General features: G+C 38.7%; 1 protein-coding gene and 1 pseudogene across 1 annotated transcript in view; one reads left to right on the plus strand and one right to left on the minus strand.

Moving 5' to 3' along the window:
• LOC145482639 (uncharacterized) overlaps positions 1-20,717 on the plus strand; it is a 93,913-nt gene that overhangs the window by 47,080 nt on the left and 26,116 nt on the right. The gene's annotated exons all lie outside the window — the stretch shown is intronic.
• On the minus strand, positions 9,602-12,584 carry LOC145483098 (uncharacterized; annotated as a pseudogene).

Here is a 20,717-nt window from a genome sequence, read left to right on the forward strand (position 1 = left end):
TTCTACGTTCTTGGCTTATTACTTATGACATCACATGACGGCCATCTTGGATTATTATGAATTCGTAAGAAAGTACAAATCGTCGCAAACTATAATGTAACAATAGGTCCGCAATGCGTAATAGTGTATGCTTAGTTTGATTTCATTCGGTTGGAGTGTTGTATGTAAATGTCAGTATCTGGGAGTTGGATTGCTACAAGTGAGAAGGGAATCACTGAATATATAAAGGTGTAGAAATAAGTGAATTAGGTCACATTTTTTTGATTTCTGACATCAACAAAAAACAAGTCGTTACAAATTTTAAGTGGCGAATTTGTTGCAGAATACTGTTTACTTAGTTTGTCCTTTAATAATAACTCTTAGTTAACTCAGCTCTCACAACAACAGTCTCTCTTTATTTAGCCCTATTTTGTGCAGAATGTTGTTCCTTGTCCCATGTAAGTTTGTGTAAGTGAACTTGTGCATATAGTGTCAAGATGATTTGCTGCAGTAATGACTAAGCCTGTTACATAACGACATCAAGAACTGAGTCCAACATGCACTGTTAATGGTGTTGAAATGTATTGAAGTTCTAATAAGTTCTTGCCATGACTGGAAAAAGAAGAATAGTAAGTGCAGTGAAAAAGAAAATAACATTGTTAATACGCTTTGTATGCTTCTTATTAATATAAGGTAAGTGGTTCGTAACGAATAACATTGATTCGCATTCCATTGAGCGAGACTCAGAAAACATAGGTGTGCTGAGACTGCGCAATAAGGACTCAAAAACAACTTTAAACTACAGCACATTTTACGTTTCCATGCTTTTTACTTATTTTAGTTCGTCTGGGAGGCGGTAATGTGTGGGAAAAGTTGGGCTTTTGCATTTTTCAGTCGTCTTCGTTACGAAGTTGGTTTCAAGCAAAAAGTAGTTTGGCGTCGTAAGTTTCTGTGAAAGTTGTGCAGTTAATAAAAACGCTTTAAAGCCGTAAACTCACAAATAAGGCCTAGTTTACGCTAGCGACATAACGACATAACGTAACGATATAGCGACATAATAGCTTATGTCGCACTGTGAACATCACTTTTACTGGTAATGTTTAAGCATAAAGGCTAATTTTTAAAAAGAATACTGTGTTACATTTAGTATTCTAAGCTGGTAGCAGAAATATCAGCTAACATCTGTAACATTTCCACTCGCGTGTCGGTTTATAATTATCCATGGTTTACCGTAAACAAACTCCCGCCTGCGACTGGCAATAATTATTATTTCCCCTGATGAATAAAAATTGTCAGCATTTACATTGCTGTTCCTTAGTTCTGGCTAACTCTTATAGGCCTTAGCTTCAGAGTACTCTTCCATCGATTCAATTTTGACCTTCGCTGGATACAGACTGAACTAACTGTGGCCACTGGAAATATTAAAGTCAACAAATGTGATCAAGATATAGCCAGTGAAATATGGCTGTTCCCACGGTTAACATCCCAAAACCAAGGCGATTCAAAGTCGTGTTCATGAACGGAATAAATAATTGTTGTCCCAGTTATGTAGCAAAAGCACGTCATCTCGCATCCTGACCAAACAGGCCACGCTCGGTCCAGAATCGAAACTACTCAACGAGCGATCGCGAACGATCGAAAAAGCAAATCGTCTCGTATACACGTGCTTCGCGATGATGTAATTTGTTCTCACTCCAGTTTGCATTAGGACTGCATTCCCTTTTTTCTCGAATGCAGAAAAACCAGTTCAAAGAAAACCCCAAAACGTCGCCGAAAACAACGAAAGAAGCCACAAAAGAAAACAAGAATGAAGTAGCAGATGGACACGAAAACGAGGCAAAAAGCCCCTGAAAAAACCTAGAGGGGCGGCCAATTTGCAGTCTTCATAAAAAAATCTCGATTTTTTTTTTTGTTTGTTTGTTTTTGTTTGGCACAGACAGGCCCAAACGACATTAGGATGCGTTCTCTCGTTCCTCGAGAACGCAATTATGTCGCTAGTGCAACTAGCCCTAATTAACAATTTTACTCCCGCTCAGCCATTGTCATGGCAAAGATAGGCTGCTCTTGATTGAAGCAATTTAAAGCGAAAAAATAAATTTTGAAAATGTTTGTCAAAACTAAATGTGGTTCCATTTAGGTTTGTACGAAAAGATTCGCGTTCAGCATTTGTTGGAAGCGCTGCCTTTTACAGATCCTCCCGCTTAAACTGTATTCAAATTAAACTATACTTGGAACCGATCAATATTATTGAAGTCTTTGAAGTGAAGTACAAAGAGTGGCATTTTCTTTATAGCTTTATTGTACTCACACGAAGATGATAAGCTGATTCGTTGATCGTTGAGATTATTCAGGTGAAAGATCATAATATCTCTGCCCACACAAATTCAACAACCATCCTATTGATTTTGACGATGCCAGTGTAATTGAAAAGAGGAAACTTCCGAGATCGAAAAACTTCAGAATCATGCATGACACACCGCCAACACTAACGAAACCGATAATCATCTCTAAGCCGTTGCAAAAAACAATTCTCCGTTCTTTTAAATTAATAAATTTTCTTCTTTCTAGCATTTATACTTTTTTTTCACATTACCTGTCGAATATATTTTTCGAATATTTTTATCACGCTTTTACAATTAAGTTTTCAAAGGCTTTAGACTGAAAGCGGAAAGCTCTACTTCTTAATCAGAGACCACTTTTACACAGGATGTTTTGTAATCAAAGGAAACAATTATTTTGCGATCATGGACTACGCAAAATGTTTCACAGAAAACTGGGTTCGAGACTAATGGTAGCCAACTAGCCACAGACTAGTAAAAATTCCATTTTGGCTGTGGTTTTTGCGCTTTACTAGCCATTTGGGCCGGTGAAAATTAAAATTTGTGAGCACTGGAGTCCCAGAGGAAACCAATTAAAAGTTAATTTCAAATTAGTTATTAATTTCCTTTGTTTTGTGTCCTTGTGTACATGTTATGTTCATTTGCATACTCTATATGTTCCGATCGCGCGTAATTTTTTAGTAGCGGTTTTCGTTTCTGTAAACGTCTTGTTTGGTTTGCTACAGCTCTACAGTTCGTCTTTGGTCTCTTCGGTTCGTCACATTCGTCTTGTAAGTTTCCTTTGCCGTTTTTCTGCATTCTTCATGTTCGGTCGTTGTTAGTTATTTTATGTTCATTCCCGTGTTTGTAATTTTGTTATTTTCAGTTACCGTGTTTAAATCTACGTTTGGTGGAATAAATTTCTACGTTTGGTGGAATAAATTTCTATGGAAAGATCTGATGCGAGTAATAAGCGTGTGCGACAATATCGACTGTTATAAATATCATATATAATTTATTGGCCCAAACAAGAACTTTAAATTACTAAAATACGAAAGAATGATTGACTTTTTTATTTGTTTTTACCCTTGGTAAAAAGCGACGAACGACAAACGAACTGCTTGGCGCTAAGTCATGCGTGAAATCATGCGGAACTCTACGGATCATGTTTCACGTGCACAACAGCTGGAGGTACGTACGCTTTCAAAAAAAATAAAAAATTCGCAGTTCTTTGAAAATTTGAATGATGCCTATATAATATCGATGCCTATGTTTGCAACTTGTAAATAACGTTAAGATGGAAGGAACTGTTGTGTTCATGAGAAATCGTGAATCGACATTAAGAAAGAAAAGAATGTTTTCGGCGGCGAGTTGCGAAGTTCTGTGGGAATTTCTCACGAAAGCGAAAACTTCGGGTTTCGTCGTTGAGCGACGCCTATAATTATAACATCGATGCCTATGTTTGCAGATGTCTGCGTCTGGCCAGTGAGAAATTTGTTTTGGCTAGTGAATCAAACCTGTCATTAGCCACTGGGCTAGCAAGCTGAAAAGTTAGTCTGGAGCCCTGCAAAAAGGAATAATTCATATCTTACCTCGACCAAGGCAAAAGGTTTGAGTTTTCAACAAGGCTTGGGATATTTTCGAACACCACTCGCTGCTGTAAGATGTGAGTTCTTGGCCCAGAAGTTGGTTTTAGAAATTTGAGAGTAGAGGACATCAGTACTTTACAAGTAACTTGAAAAAATGGCTTTGAACGACAAACAAATTTCGATTTGACAAATTGGGATCTTATAAGGGATCAGCTCTTTGATGGGAAGGTACTGAACCGATCAAATGCTATAACGAGGTTCTGGCTATTAGTGTGGAGTTTGATCGCCAGCCCAGGTGCTTTCTGCGAAGAATGAGTGAAAATAAGAGAGACATCTGATAGAAATGCATAGGCACAAAGAACCTAAGATTTTAGCCAATGTACGTCGAGAATGGGTTAACTTCCGTTGAGGAAATTGGTCGTGGCTTGTGGTCTCCCTATACCATCAAGCATCGAGCCCTTCTGGAGAACGTCAAGTTAAGAGCAACCAAATTTATACTCAGTTATCCCCAGAACATGAGATATATGGGTAGACTAATCATGCTTAATCTACTACCTTTAGAATATCGTAGATGTTCTAAATATTTCTAAATATATTACTTCTTTTTTCCCAATTCTAGAAATGGCCTTATATCTACTGACATTAGAAACTACCTGCGTACATTCGAACCACGTTTTTGCACGCGAAATTGTCCCTAAAAATTATAATTTAATTTAATTTAATTTAATTTAATTTATGAAGATAAGGAGGATTACTATAGGAAATCATATTTTACTATTAAGGACTGCTGAACTGTGGAACTCGTTGCCATCCACTACTAAAGCAATTAATTCATTCGCTATGTTTAAGACCAGTTCAATTATTATTTATTTTTCAAAGCGAGGAACTTCGGTCAATCGATCTGACCTGCTGGTGATCGACGCAACCACTGCGTTTACGATTCTTAAAAGCCTTGAATATGAGTTCTTCAAAAGATTTGTGGTCCAAACGCGACAGCAGTCATTTTGAAAATTCTCCATCCTTTCAAATACCCTGGACTTGGAGTGATGTCTTTCGAATAAATGAAAACTTCATTCAGCAGCTGTCCGCCATGTTTACTTGCCGAGATGGCAAAGATGGCGAGCTTAGTCACCAAGCTCTAGCGGGGTGAATGTAGCGTCATATGATGAGCTTTCCGACCAATCAAAATGTCCAATTCTTATGTTCACCTCTGGAAATTATACTAAGTTGTAATATTAATTTTACGTGTCAGAATTTATAGAAATCACTGAATTACAAAAAAAAAAAAGTCATAGAACCTCGCAAACAATATTTTCCACCGTAGTGAATTACACTTAAAAAAACTATTTTATATTTCAAGGAGTGAAGTAGTCGGAAAAAAAATAAGTATGAGAATATAATTAATGAAAAATAGACTGCGAGCAGTATCTCTTTTGCTCGAAAATTGCGGGGAAGAACGAAAAGAAGAACGTAACACAAGTGACCGTGCGTGCGTGACATGCAAGCTCGCCTGTCTCGCTCGCGTTTTCTCTTCGATCAGCTAAATTAAACCAAGTTCAACCTACAACAGATGTCCCAATGCCATTTGACGTTAAGATTGCCTGCCTGTAAAAATCAGAAAATTCTTAGTTTCGCGGCAAGGGTCGAAAATTCGACTTCGCTCATATTCCTATGATAGATAGGCTAGAACATGACAAAAACTACTGGATAGCTTTTTTGCCAAAATATCCTTTTATTTCAAAAGAAATAGGCAAATTGCCAAATTCCGTTAAAATCGTCATTTGACGCACCATTTTATTAAACAAGTTTGAGAGCCTCGCATGCAAAACCTCATCATTCTTCTGTCTTTAAAACACTCAAATATTTTTGTGCAATGTTTAATTGTGTACTTAGTTGATTTTAGGGAATGTTGCGTTGTCTTTTTGGGAGCAAAATAATTAAATTTTGAAGACATGTATTTCATTCACTTAAAAGTACTTCGTGAATATAACTAATTTTCACCGTGTGCGAAACCTTCAAATGGATTAAGCTTCTGGTGGTTGAATCGCAGAAGGATGGTCAACAGATTCCTGTAAAAATTTCTTTGGGCAAATGATTTTGAGCGACGCGAGAGCTTTTCAAAGTACGTCAGAAATGTAAATATTTGACCATCAGTCGTCAAATTTCAATTTACGGGTTAGACGTATATTTTAGCATGCGCCAGATTACTTGACCTATGTTAAGTTGAAATAGACACAGAGCTGATAATTTCAAAATGTTCTAACCTTATTTGTTGTAAAAGGCAGGTCCAAAGCTGATTTGACGTGTTTCTAGTCGATCTCTCACCATTCGTCGCACATAAAGCAGAAGTTTGCTTTTGTTTACACCAGGTTAACGTCCGATGTACATTGCCTACTGTCAACCTACTATTGGTCGAATACTGTGACCATCTTTCTGCGCACATGAACATCACTGCATCTAAGTCAAAAACGGCTGAGCCATTTGTAAATAGTTGCTTGCTTTCCACTGCGCCAAAATATTACGTTTGATCGATTGCTGACCATTGCTGATAAGCGTGTCGGCGCGGCAAAATCTTACAGCCGTTATTTGTTCGTCACGCAATGCCGTCACGGCATAAGCTGCACATTTTGAACTATTTTGTATAGAGCACTCTCACGATAAGTGAAATAATTTAATCATTGTTCATCTGTTTGTTCATATATATAATGATATGTGTATATTTATGTAATCGTATTCTATAGTGTACGTGGCCTCGGTCCAAATCACATTTGTTGTACGTTCTAATTAGTCCGTGAGCCAGCAGGGCTGCTTGGTATCATCCGGGGTGAATAAGGTTTATGGTGGTTTTCTAGAAGATTAGACCATAAATAGTTAGGGAAAAGCATGATAGCAATGATTCTATGGTAGCAGGAGCCATAATCGGGGACGGAGACCGTAAGCGCGCGCCATTTCTAGTATTGGGGTTGTCCCCATGATATGGGACAATAATTCTATTTTTAGAACAAATTGCGCCATCGCCTGAGGCACGCGCGCGTACATGCTGCGAGGATTTTTGCGGGTGTCGCGCGGGGGAAATGGCGTCCGAAATTCCCGAAATTTTGTCATGCTTTTGGCCCACAACTCAACGCGTTTACGTCTGTTGGAATTTTGCTTAAGTATTTTCGTCGTAAGCTGCTCCTGTTTGACTGAAGTAAGACAGTAACGAATTTAGGTATGTTCCGCTTTAAGCTTAGATATGATATCGCTGACCAAGTTGTGTTCCGACGGATGCTTCTTTTACATGAGCTGTACATTACTCCACTCTAAGTTTCACATATGTTGAAGATTAACAGCTCTTCCAAACCACAGCAAAAAACTAGTTGGGTATATTTGGATATAGCAGCGTTTCAGGACTTCAAAGTTTCCCTCCTCTTGCCACAGGCTTGCGAGGATTTCGCCAGTGTCTATCTTGACCGAAAAGTAAAACAACAAAAAATAATTGCAAGTTTGAGTTGCGCCTGAATTGTAAGCAACGCTTGATGTTTTATCAAGGCCCAATAAGCGACAATAAAGTTTATGTCTGTAGATGCTGCTCAGTTTTGTTTGTGTAAAAATAATTGTCTGTTGTCGATGAATAAGAGCGCCCGCCGATGCGTGTTTTGTACAGTCAGTAAAGCATGACAAATTGGACTTCCCCACTTTCGTGAAAACGTACATCGAGCTCATATAATATCTCTAGTTTTTAAACATGTTTAAGGTTGATAAATGTTTGAGAACATATTAAAAGCTTAGCTGAAAATATGTGAATACAGCAGAAATAATCAGCAAAATTACGACGACGCTTTCTTTAAACAACTCGAATAAAGATTTTGATTTTTTTAGTTGAGTTATCAAAACTCCTTGTTTGTTTTATTTTCGCCGCGTAAAATTTCACTATGTTAAAGAAACACACATGATATTAGTAGCCTTTTGGCGTTCGTGAAAACTGTTGCAGCATCTCGGCACAAAAGACCACGAAATAAATCTTTGTCAAGGTTTGTTGACAATTGAAAACACCGACTCGGACTTGAAAGAGAATGTACGCGTCAGACTTTCCTTTCAAAAACTTTTGCTAACTCGCCAAACAGACAGAAACCATAAGAAACTATCAAAAACAGGGTTTGGTTATGATTAAGCATTTTTTGGGAAACTCACAAATCAACTCGATACCAGAGTAAAGAGTTTTCTTACATAACTTTTCTTCACAGTACAAACGAAAAACTTACGCGTACAACTAGCGCGAGCAGATATTATTCATTCACAACGCGAAAAAAAAAACACTCAACTTTTCCATTAGCTTAGAGCATAAAACTACATATAAGAGTCCTGGTTCTTATTCCCTGCCTTATTCCCTGCCATCGCTGTGAAAAATCTGCAAGAGAATCTCGCAGCTCTCACCATTTGATCACTCAACGTGACAACATCCATGCGAGAGCCCCCAACACGTGCGCGGATCCGCGCGGATATATGACGTCAGGATGGCGCAATTTGTTCTAAAAATAGAAAAATTGTCCCATATCATAGGTGCGCGCGGATCCCAAGGCTTACGGTCTCCGTCCCCGATTATGGCTCCTGATGGTAGCTAGTGGATAACAGTGCTCTTTAAAGTATGGGTTAGGCATGGGAACGAGGCTGAAGCTTGTTTTGTGTTTAGTAGCTTCAGTTGTCCACCAAAAAGAACGAAACATATACACAACAGTACCATTGTTTCACACAACATGTTTTTAATTACAAATGGTTCTTTTCATTAGTCACATGACCAGAGCACGACTTAAGCATGGAAACGAGGCTGGAGTTCGTTTGACAAACATACGTGTGTTCATTAGCTTTAAATGTCCATCAAAATCTGCAAAACACTTACTCAACAGTATGATTGCTTTACAAATATCATTTTTATATTTTTGTGTTGTTTATCCCATCGTTTACATCACTGGACGCGTGACCAGGGCCTTTGAAATGGCACTATTACATGACAGACAATTGTGAGGCTGTACTACGAGTCCCACCAATCCATTTTAATTCAACCCGCTCTTTTTAATGTTTCTGACGTTCTTCCTGACGTTTTTTGACATGGCTATAGCTAAGAATATCATTAAGTAAATGAGTCACGTGACCTAATTTCTATAGTTATCAGTTGGCATACATAGAAAGCGTACGTAGAAACTTCTTAAGCGTTCATTTTAATATTCCTCATCACTGTTCACTCCATCGTCATCATTGGCACTCTTGATCTCTTGAACAGAACCTTGGTTCTCACATTCAGCAAGCCTGCACATATCAGTGCATCTTAGGCCATTTGTGACACAGACACATTTAGGGGCGACGCACATTTTAGTGCAGTTACACGCTAATAGCTCAAGTATGGCTTCTGGTGCCGCTTTTACGTCCATCCAGTCAACAACTAGCTTGGCAACACCATCTTCATGCTCGATCTTCCATCCACGTTCAACAGAAGTCGGAACTTGTGGGTCTTTCTCTAAACACCGTTTCCATATGGCAACCTGATAATTTACTCTCTTTGCGTGCTTCACAAGACAATCTCTGCAAGGAGGAAGCTGGTGGCTTTCTATCTCCCCTCTTCTTGAACAAAACAGCTGGTACCTCATTGACTTTCGTGGTGACCGTGTTATTAGATTAAAGAAGACATGTAAGTTCCTCTAATTCATCTGTTAATTCAGGAGGTAGGTCCCACTCTTTTCCCAGCTCTGTTAACGCTTCTCGGCTCCTTGTGTTCTTCTTTAATATCTTCAATGCTTGCGATTTTCCCTTTCCTGCAAATGCGCTCACAGAATCACATCCAGTGAATACATGCATTCCGAGAACACCTTTGCACACTCCTGGACCAAGTGAGGCAGCAACTTTTATAATGTCAATAATCTTTGTCCGTGTGCGAGTTCCAGATTTCATGAACAGAGAAGCTCCTATCTCATTGCTAAATGCCAAGGACATGATAAATACATCAGTGTCCTCCGAACAGGCAAGAACAGAGGTCGAAGCCCTCATTAGCTGCACAGGAAGCGTGGAGCAGTAGGCGTCCATCTGCCTCTTCCTGTTGAGACTTCAGTGTTGGAACCTCCTCACTACCTTCCGCTGTGATTCTGTAGCATGTATCACCGGCATTGGCATACAACAGTTTCTCCTCCAACTTCTGTCTGCTTGCTTCCGTTCTCCGCTCATTGACGATGAAGGTGATAAGACTCGTCTTATTGCTCACTCTTGTCAGGAAATTCCTCCACTTCCTAACTATCTGTGTGCTAGTGATGTTAACAAGCTGGTGTCCTGACTCTTCACCTCGCAATTGCCGCTCACTGTTCTTAAGCACCTTGTAGGCAAGCCTGCAAATAACAGTCGGTCATCAGACAGTTGTCCGGTAAATTTGAGGTTTTGACAGGTAAAAGCTTAGTCTGGTCGGACAGTCTGACCGGGCTTTTCTGCTAACCGAAAAATATTTTAACTGGAAATTTGTGACCGAATATGAAGCAAGTTATTGTATTATATTGCCACACAATACTACGGAAAAAACTTTGTTATCACAGTTTCGTTTTTATTCCATTTCTGAGAAATAACTCTATCGCGCGCAGTGCATCGTCTCAAATGTCACATCGAATTGTAAACACGCCACATCAGCGCTACCATTCAAGCTTCGTGTTAATGTACGCATTTTGCACTGGTGTCGTGACAGATCGTGAAGCCCCATTTAGTCGGAATTACGTTTGTCTGAAAACTACTAAAATCTGAGCTCTTATGTTGTTACTTGTAGTTTGTTATCTGCAAGTGCTGTGGAATTAATTTCTAGTCGTAATTTGACCCGATTGAAACATTATGCAAATTGGATACACAGCCCAAATTCTCACGTTCCATTTATCTGATTGCAATCGCTTTCAAAAACTTCAAAACCTCTAAAACGTAACCAAATGTTTTTCTAGTCCGTATGATCAAAAATCATTTATAGCTCTTTATAGGTGTTTTTAAGTCTGTGATTCAATATAGTTTGAATTAGTTTCCGTGCCGTAGACATGTTTTTTGTGAAAAGCGTGCAAATGCACAAATCAGTCACGCTTTGTAGACTAGTCACCCGTCACGACCACTTCCAATTCGAATTTCATCTAATTGCGCAAATTTTTTATTCAATTGACCCCGAAACTTTTCAGGGGAAACTTGCCTTCAGAAAGAGTCGAAGAATTCATTTCAACCGATTTTCAAGTCTCTGAATGCTATTGTGAGTTTTCATACTGACAAGCTGTCTACGCGGGATTTTCCCGTGGTTTTCTGGGAAACATGATACGTAGGAAACTACGGAATACACGTGTGCTCAAGTGAGTGAAGGCAAACCAGGGGTACAAACGTTTGTAAATTTGTCCATTTTTAACGGTAAAATAATACCTGACTTAATGTAAAGGTCCCCTTTCTGTTGCTAGTATCAATTTTACACTCAATTGACTTTGCTTTTAAGCAATTCGAATTTGCAACCAACATTTTGGCGAAGGGTCTACACTGACGTACCAAAATGTCTCAAATGTCTCTTATTTTTAATTTCTAACAACAGAAGAAAAAATTGTCCGACCAGACTGGCTTTTTGTCAGGTCAAAACTTGTCTTTGGCCTGACAAATGAACTGCTTATAGACGAAAATTATTTGCAGGCTTGTTGTAGGTGTCAAGTACGACGTCTATTCTGTTACACCACACCCCTTCTTTCATTGCCATAGACAGGTCAGTCATAGCGACATCACCAAAGGTCAGTTGATCTCCCTTTAACCTTTGTACCAGAGACATGCCATCAATAACTGCAGCAGAATTTACAGGGACTTCCTCAGAGAACTGTACATTTTTCTGCAACAGTGATACCAGGGAGGCCTTGTTGGTCTTTCTCAGAAGGCCATCTGGAGTTGACAAGGCCCAGGGAAGTGGTCCAAGAGAGTGCGAAAGGATGGTATCCATCTGCAAGCTTCGTTCTTGAGTAATATCTATGATTCTTCCAAACAAGGACCTGTCTGCTTTCAAAATAATCCATCGGTCGTCGGTTTGCACCTGTTTCTTCTTGTTCATGTCGCTGAATATCTTAAGTTTGCTGGTCTTCAGAGGGTCATGGAATTTCCTGATTTTAGGAGTCTTCTCCATCCTCTCTTCTTCATCTTCTTCTCTTCATCTTTCACCAACCGCGTGTGCTGTTTTCAGGTCTGTAGCAATCTCTTTGGGGGCTCTCTTTGCAGTTGAAATGCTAATCAGTTCTCGGTTCTCGGAAAATGGATTAACCCAGCCTTGGATGAGGTCAACTATGGACGAAACCGCCAGCTCGTCTTTCTTTATTCTTGATGACTGAAGCTCTGTATGCTGCGTTTCCGAGTTGGATCCTTGCACCATGTTTCTAAGCTGCCCAAGAAATGCACTTCGGTATTCTGCTGTGAGGTAGTAGCGCTGAACAGTTGCAGGTTTTAAGCTAAAGCGTGTGGTTCCACCAGGATTCTGGGTATCTTTTTTCACTGTCACCTCAGTTGTCTGGTCAACTGGAATCCTCCCAAAGGGATTGCTGCTAGCTAACTGAACGGAAAAACTGCCTTCTTTGAATGCCTTCTGTACTTCACGATTTTTGTCACCGACATTTGTCATCTGAGCAAAGTAAGGAGTCAGGTATCGTGAATAGTTCACCTTGTCATAGGCGAAACACCAAGGGATCATCATTCGTATGGGATGGAGATGTAAATCTCAGTCACCTTCACGAGATACCCGCAACAGGCCAAGAACTATTCCCTCTACCATATTCACATGACATCCAGAATGCTGAAAGTTCACCGTTATTTTGACGAGGATGATTCAGGAACTCTCTCCACATAGTCATCACTTGAGGCAGGACTGGGCATTAAAGCAGCTGGTCTAAGCTCTTTTCCTTCAAATTATTAGCCAGTGTATCCACCTGCTCAAGAAAAGACACCACTGTGATGCGATGATTGGGATCGCTGCTCTCAAGCCGTCTCGTGAACTCAGCCCATGCTAACCTCATCAGAGCTTCATACAGGTACTTGTGTGCCCGCACGCCACGGTTGAAATGCTTTCCATCAATGACACCACTTATGGAGCCCTCAACAACTGTCTGTGATTCAATGAAGATGTCCTTCAAACCGCTATCTCCAAATCGTTTCCCCAGGATAGCCAATTCAACGCTTTTTCGCTTAATAGATTCTAAGTCTCTTTTCATAGTAAACAGGCTTCTACATTTTCGGTGATATGCGATATTTGGTATGTGATTTTCTTCAACTGTTTTGGCGACATCCAAAACTGCCTGATGATTTCGAACTTTGGCTGCTTCCAGCAAAGCCAGCCAAGAGCTGATGTCCTTTGGAGACACAAGATGTTTTTCCTCCTTATCACTTGCAGTATAGCGTATTATGCACTGGCGCTTGTCCTTTTCCATTCAATCTGAATGGCAAACGCAAGCTCAGTAATTATAAATGGAGAATTTAAATAAATCTATTATTTACTCTGAAACAATAGCTTAAATGATATCAATGATTTCATATACGTTATAGATGCACTAGTAAATTAGCATTCAGTAATAGGCCGATTATTTTCAAGCTTTAGATCGAACTGAAAGGCTAATTTCTAAAACAGTTCAGAAAAGATTTAATGCAAGCTGATTTGTTTTCTCATAATGCAAAGTACAATTTAAGTTCCAAATAGATAAAAGGTGAATTATCAGAAGAAAAAAAACCGATAAGCAGAGTTTTTTTGTTTTGCATAAAGGAGAGCAAGTTGTAAAAAATACTAGAGTTTATGAAGAAGGTTAAAGATATTTCCAGCTATTGATTGCCACGACAGAAATGGACTGTTTTTCTAGATTATGTTTTACAGAACATCTTATATTGTGCTCAGCTCTTACGTCTTTGTCATGCTATTTTACAATCGAAAAAAGTTTTTAAAACTGATTCATTCAAAATTAAGATTACACAAAACTAAAATGTTTATAAAATTCATATTTTGTGCAATAATTAAGTGACTGATAGGTAACCAGTAGTTTAAACACTTACCTTAATGAAGTTGGTCTTTTCAAAATGGCGGATACATCAAGCAACAGAGTTCTCAGACATGGCATAAATTAACATACCGCTGACCAAAATTTGCAGGCTCGCGTATTAAACAAAATGTTCTCAAACACATTATGTAGACCCTTAAAAGTATAATCATGTCTCCACACACTTCATTTTATTGCATTCTATAAGCATATGTAGCTGCATATAATTGAACATTAACTATGGGCCTAATGTGTTATAGCTTGGGAGGGGGGTGCAAAGAAATGCAGTCAGCACGGAGGAGCTACCATCGATCCAGTGCTATCATGGATTTTCCAAGTCTACAATGGCAGGGCCTTTCAAGAAACACCATGAAACTTATTCACCCTGAATGATACCGACAGCCTAAATTTGGCTGCCTGGCTCACGGACTAAATGTTTCAGACAACAGCTGATAAAGCTAGTGCCTGTACTCACTAGAATTTTCACTGCATGAAATGGCATGTATAAGGAGGTATAATGAACCCGTATACATAATGTGTACGGAGAGGTATAATGATGTATACTGAAGTATATGTATAAGGTCTGTATAATGATCAGTATACGTCTGAATCCTTATACTAATGTATACTATCTTGTGGAGATTTCCTTATACCTGGTGTAAGGGAACATTATACGAGTTGACAAAGTAAATTCAACTTGATTGTTCTTTTGCATCATAAATGAAGGAAATGAAGGCTCCGGTTGTTGAAAACAGAGCTGACTTGAAAAATATATCCTGTGGTAATAAGTGCTTCTTACCGAAGAACTTACTTGTAAAGGAAGCCTCAATTCAGATAAACAGCTATAAAAGCAGGTATTATTAGCGCGTCTTTGCGCTTTGCGGATTTCCTACAGGCATCATTAACGCATCTTAACGCTTCTTAAGCATTCTGTAAATATATCAATAACGCAGCTTAACGTTTCTTTATGCACTGCGTAAAGATATCCATAACGTATCTGTACGCTCCTTTACGCATTGCGCAAAGATATCAATAAGCTACGTGCGTGAAATGAGTAATTTCGTGGGATTTACGTGGCCGTGAAATCCCTCGACACTTGGTGTGTCCGAGATCAGAACGTGACGTGTCAAGCAACGTGACGTGTCGGAGAGTGCCATGTTCCTGATACGTCCGTTGCGGCGTGTCAGGAAAAATCATGGTTGGTACATCATGTGCGGCGTTTCAAGGGAAGCCAGGACTCTGATACTTAACCGACGGCACGCGGTTTTAGTTTAATCTCTTTACGCGAAAACTAAAATTTTCGGACGTGCGTTTTGTTCTTCGTTTCAGAATGTTCAAGTCAACAAGGCGCGAAGATCTATACTTGACTTACATCATTGAGTTATTTTTTTGTAAAAAAATATCTCTTAGCCGGCGCGTCGGGTATGTTATGGACGGGTCAATGGGTGAGTGAGTGAGTGAGTGAGTGAGTGAGTGAGTGAGTTAGAGATGTATGTATGTCACACCAATCAGATTGGATCTACTATAAACAGCCAATCAAATTTCTTGTTGTAAAGGTAAATGGTATGTGAGAAGATTTGATCTCGATAGAGTTCAGAACGGCCATATTTATTCTTCTATAAAAGAGGAGGAAGTATTCATATATTGGGTTTACTTCGACATTTTCTGTGAGTTAGGCTGAGGATTTTAGTTAAATGAACGAGATGAGCCTTAAGGTTTGAAACAGTTCGCGAGTTAGTAGTATGCAAATGCAACGAGATATTTTTATTTTTAGTTACCAAGGTAACTTGATACTTTTGTTTTTCACAAGGAGTAAATTCAATTAGAGGTCACGAATCGTCGCGTCTAGTTCTTAGGACATGTTTTGGAGGGGACGAGACTTTAGATTTGAAACAGTTCTAACGTTTACAATAGTAAGTGCGGGTAACAATTGTTTTGTTCTTGTTGCATGCAAATATAACGAGACATTTTTGTTTTTTAGCTACAAAGTGTAATTTGACACTCTTGTTTTTCACAAGGGAGTAAATTCAATTAGAGCGGACGAATCGTCACCACTGTTTCCCACGAGATGTTTGCTATCTTTAGTAACAAATGGTAACTTAACACTTGTTTTTTATATGGGAGTAAATTCAATTACAGCTGACAAGTTATCGGCTATTGTTTCCAGGATATTAAACAAAAAAGGTTTCGTTTCTGGACGGTTTTTACGTCTCAGCAGTAGCAGTTTAATAGTTTTATTTGATGACGTTCATTTCAGTCCGATATTTTTAAAGGTAAAAAGTATGAAAACTGTTCAAATGTTCTTTGAAGACTGCGTGGCACCAAGTTAAAGTGCATTGAATTAAATCAGACTTTCAACGTGTCAGAGGTTTTTTTTCTCTTTCTTTCTATTTTCGGTGAAGTTGTGTTGTGTTGTGTGGTGTAAAAACGTAAACTTACGACTTATATAAAATGCGAGAAAGTCTCTAAATTAACTTGAGTATTTTTGAGCAAAAATTTCTCTTGGGGGTTGGAAGGGTTATGTGATCGGTGAGCGAGGGAGTTATGCATGTGCGCGTGTCACACCAATCACAGTGCGGGTTGTATCAAAGAGCGAATCAAGTTGCCTGTTAGAAAATAAGATGGTATCTACATTAATCTGGAGACGTGTCAGATTACTGTAGTTTGTTCAGTCAAACATTTTATGACTTACTATTTAGCTATCTTACCATGACCGATGTAACATCGCAACCAAAAAAACTTGTCAAATTAACCAAATCATTACTGTACCATGAATGCTTCTATCTCCAAAACTTCACAGAAAAAAAATAACTCTTGCACGCCTTGCGTGCCTATGTTTTTGTTAATGCCATCGAGTGTATTCTGTTCAGAATCTTGCGTGGAGGTATAAGACTTAAAATTCATACCAATTTTCAGAATAGCTCTTTTGACTCACGTTATGCATAGTTCTATTTCCTTCAGGTGTTTACACTGCCGACTACTATTTTATATTCTAGTATTTATAATCTACCTATCGCATGCAGGGCTCTTTTCGAATACCAGCCTGGCCACTGAATATAAAACACTTGTTTAAATAAAGTGCTAAAAAAAAAAAACAGCAGCGGAACATACCTTACATCTCACCGACCTACGTGGTGGGCGCAACTCACCAATTTCGCAAAGCTTGAGAGCGGAATGCCCTAAGATCGGTTGCATGGGAGGACTTGCACCGGGACGCCAAACCCATATAACGCTGCCGCGTATTTGATGCAAACCATGGAACCCTCCTAGGAGGCCTCTGGCCGATCTTATGCTTGTAAAGGTTGAATGACGCAAAATCTATTTATTTAGACCGACTTGTGGTATTCCATCATTGTGGTTACCGCTGTAAGTCCGAAAGCATCAGCGCATGCGTAATCATGAAGAGTGCCTTCAACGAAATTTACCAACCAATATTTCTTCCAGTCGGGTTGTTAGTGAAATTTCTAAACACGAATCATATAAATTCGTTTTATGGAAAATAAGATGTGATTGCGACACAATAGCATCCTAGAGTATTCAAGCCGCACACAACACGTGACATACACCTGGAATATTCGTGTCGAATATGGCGGAATACGCTTCGTTCATAATCGTTAGTGGATTTTCGTTAGAGTATACCACACATCTGTCGTACTCCTAGAGTATGATGGTGAACCCTTTGTAAAAATAATTTTATAAAAGAAGGTAACAGTTCGGGTGCATAGCATTCTCCTGGAAGCAAAATTTAGACTATGAATTCAAAGTATGTGCGATCGGCGCGTGTGACGTTTATCCTCGAATACGTGATCTTTACACCAAAGCTATAGAATTCTAGAGTATTCATGGAGCGTACAACCGTGACGTCGACCTGGAAAATTCTTATCGAATATGGGCATACGGCAGGAGCACGACCGTGTATTCGTTCGTTGACCAGAACAATTGTACTTTTTTGGTTCATGTTGTCGGCGCAGCGCATGTGTTTTGCTTGAGTCAAGAAATTTACACACTTTGTTGTAACTTCGAACTCCCCTCATTCGGTTTTGACCGACGTTTTCGGGATAATCACTACAGAGCGATTTCTTTTTGTGTGACCCGTCTCGTCTGAAGTGGTTAAGTACTGCACAGCACGAAACCACAAATTGGACTCTACGGGATACGTAAAGTTCCGCAAAGTTAAACTGACTAGAGACACGTAAAGCTGCGCAAAGTTTGGTTAGTAAGAGGAATCAAGCTCGTTTCGGAGAAGTTTTGGTGTATTCAGTGGAGAAAGTCCCGAGACCTTCAGACAAATATCTTTTCTCTGTGGGATAAGTTTAACTCCGGAGCCCGCAGGACAACAAAACTCCCAAATAACGGTCCAAAAGCTTCCTCAGTCGACTCCCTGCCATCATATCAACATCGCATTACGTTTGAACAAGAAATCACAAAACGTATTACGAGGACGAAAACACTTTAATCAGATTTTTTCCTCGAGGTTACTTCTGAAACGAAATTGACTTTAAATTTGTTTCGAAACAACTTGTAACGAAATGAGAGAAACGACCTACATCAGCATTCTGAGTGTCCGACCTTCAACAAGCACCGATCAACCGTTTTCCACATTAGACACCAGGTTCTCTCGATTCTCGCGCCATTTTTTGGCGTCCTTTTTGAAAGGTGTGAAATGTTGAAGCTTGCATCGATCTCTTCGTCCTTTTTCACTGTTTAAAAACTCTACTTTGGCGGAAAAAATTCAGTTTGCCTTCACTTGTTCTCTGTGCACGATTTCAAGCAGTTTTTGGTGGCATACAGCTGGTGAAAACATCGATACATACGGAGGTACGAGTCAACAACAGGTAAAACGTAAGCCATTGTTGTCTTCCCCGGTTGTCTTGTACGTACGAGTAAGTTAAGCTTAAGTTTCCAGGGTAAAGTTCAGTTGTAAAGTTTGCTTAAGATGTATGGAATTGCCTCTGGTTGTAAATGTTTCTTTATCAAGCAGAAACTATACATTGGAAGTTAATGTAACCTTGATTTCTAAAGGGACAGCAATGGGAATGATGGTGAATTAAACCATTAATTTAAATCAAACTACTGTGTAAAATTTAGTGATTGATTTATTATGATATTTTCCTTAGCACTGCAAGCTTGATTTGAGGTTTTCCAGTGTGGATTTACACATTAACTTAACTAACCTTTTATGGGTATTGTATTTTAATCATAGGATGAAGTAGAATTGGTAATGCCTTACATGTACATGTATGTATAATCCCTGGCATCCTTACTTGAAGAAAAAAAAGGAAAACCTGAGAGGAGGAACCCTGGCTTACAAGATACATGTATGTATTTTTGACTATTTAGGGGGCCATGGAGACTTTTTAAGATTTATTTTTGTAAGAGCTTTTGAAAAATTATATCGGCAAGCAAATTTTGGCATTTCACTAGTCAGTCTCTATATATTTTATATAGAAACAAGGTGATTTGCAGATCTGTTTTCAGAGTGCTCAGTAGTAAACTAGCGTGTGATTATAACAGGTGACGAACTGAGCAACTGTAGATCTGACTTGACATTTTATTACTATTTAGTTTCATAGTACACAACTTGTGTGCAGCACTCATCAGATAAAATTGCCAAAATTAATGTGAATTTACATCATTACACTGATTTGAAATACACATGCAACCATGGAAATATGATAGCTACAATAAGTGAATGCTTTTACAAAAAAGAAAAGGAAAGTTGGAAATTATAGATAAACGCTGTTACTATTGTGTAACAACAGAAGCTTTAAAAGTTAAAATTTAACATTTTTCAGGAAGAATTTGTTTGCGTGTCTACATGAAGTTATCAGTTCATTCCATTTATTCAGAGAGGCTAACTCAGGTTTACAAAGGTACTTCTCCCAGAGACATAGGTTACATCGATTTGAAGTGGGGTTATATGGGGCAGCTTGCTTTAAAATCTTTCAAGTGACTTTGAACTTTGATTTATTGTCAAAGTCACTTGGAGGCTGCCCCATATAACCCCACTTCAAATCGATGTAACCTACGCCTCTGGGAGAAGTACTTTATTATTCGTAACCCTGAGTTGGCCTCTCTGAACAAACAGAATGAACTGAGTAGATAATTTCATGTAGACATGCAAACAAATTCCTCCTGAAAAAATTAATGTTAGATTTTAAGTTTTAAATCTTCTCTTGTATTTCAATATTAACAGAGTTTATTCATGGTATCCAACTTTCCTTTGTTTTGTAAAAGCATTCGCTTATTGTAGCTATCACATTTCCAATGGTCACTTGTGTATTTCAAATCACTGTAATGATGTAAATTCCCATTTGGCAAATTTTATCTGATGAGTACTGCACACAAGTTGTGTAGTACGAAACTAAATGGTAATAAAATGTCAAGTCAAATCTACATTTGATCAGTTTGTCATCTGTTATTTTATATATACATTACATTAATGTACATGTAAACCCTGTTTCATTGATGACTACTACAAATTTCAAGACAATTTGCTATAGTAATGTCAAACTACAGTGGAACTTTGATATAATGAAGTGCCAAGGAATTGGCAAAGTATGTTTACTATAACAGGGTCTCATTGTATCGAGGTTCTTTTCCGTATAGTCTACTATTACTAGGGCCATGAAAATTGTTCGTTATACTGAGGACCTCGTTATATAGAGGTTCGTTAAATCGAGGCTCCACTGTACTAACCATATTCCTTGTTGTAAATATTGAAAATTGAGTTTTATTACTCATTTAGGTTATTAGCCTAAGGAGGAATTTGTTTGCATGTCTACATGAAGTTATCTAATCAGTTC

The sequence above is a fragment of the Orbicella franksi genome, chromosome 3 (genome assembly GCF_964199315.1).
Source record: "Orbicella franksi chromosome 3, jaOrbFran1.1, whole genome shotgun sequence".
In the NCBI taxonomy this organism is placed as follows: Eukaryota; Metazoa; Cnidaria; class Anthozoa; order Scleractinia; family Merulinidae; genus Orbicella; species Orbicella franksi.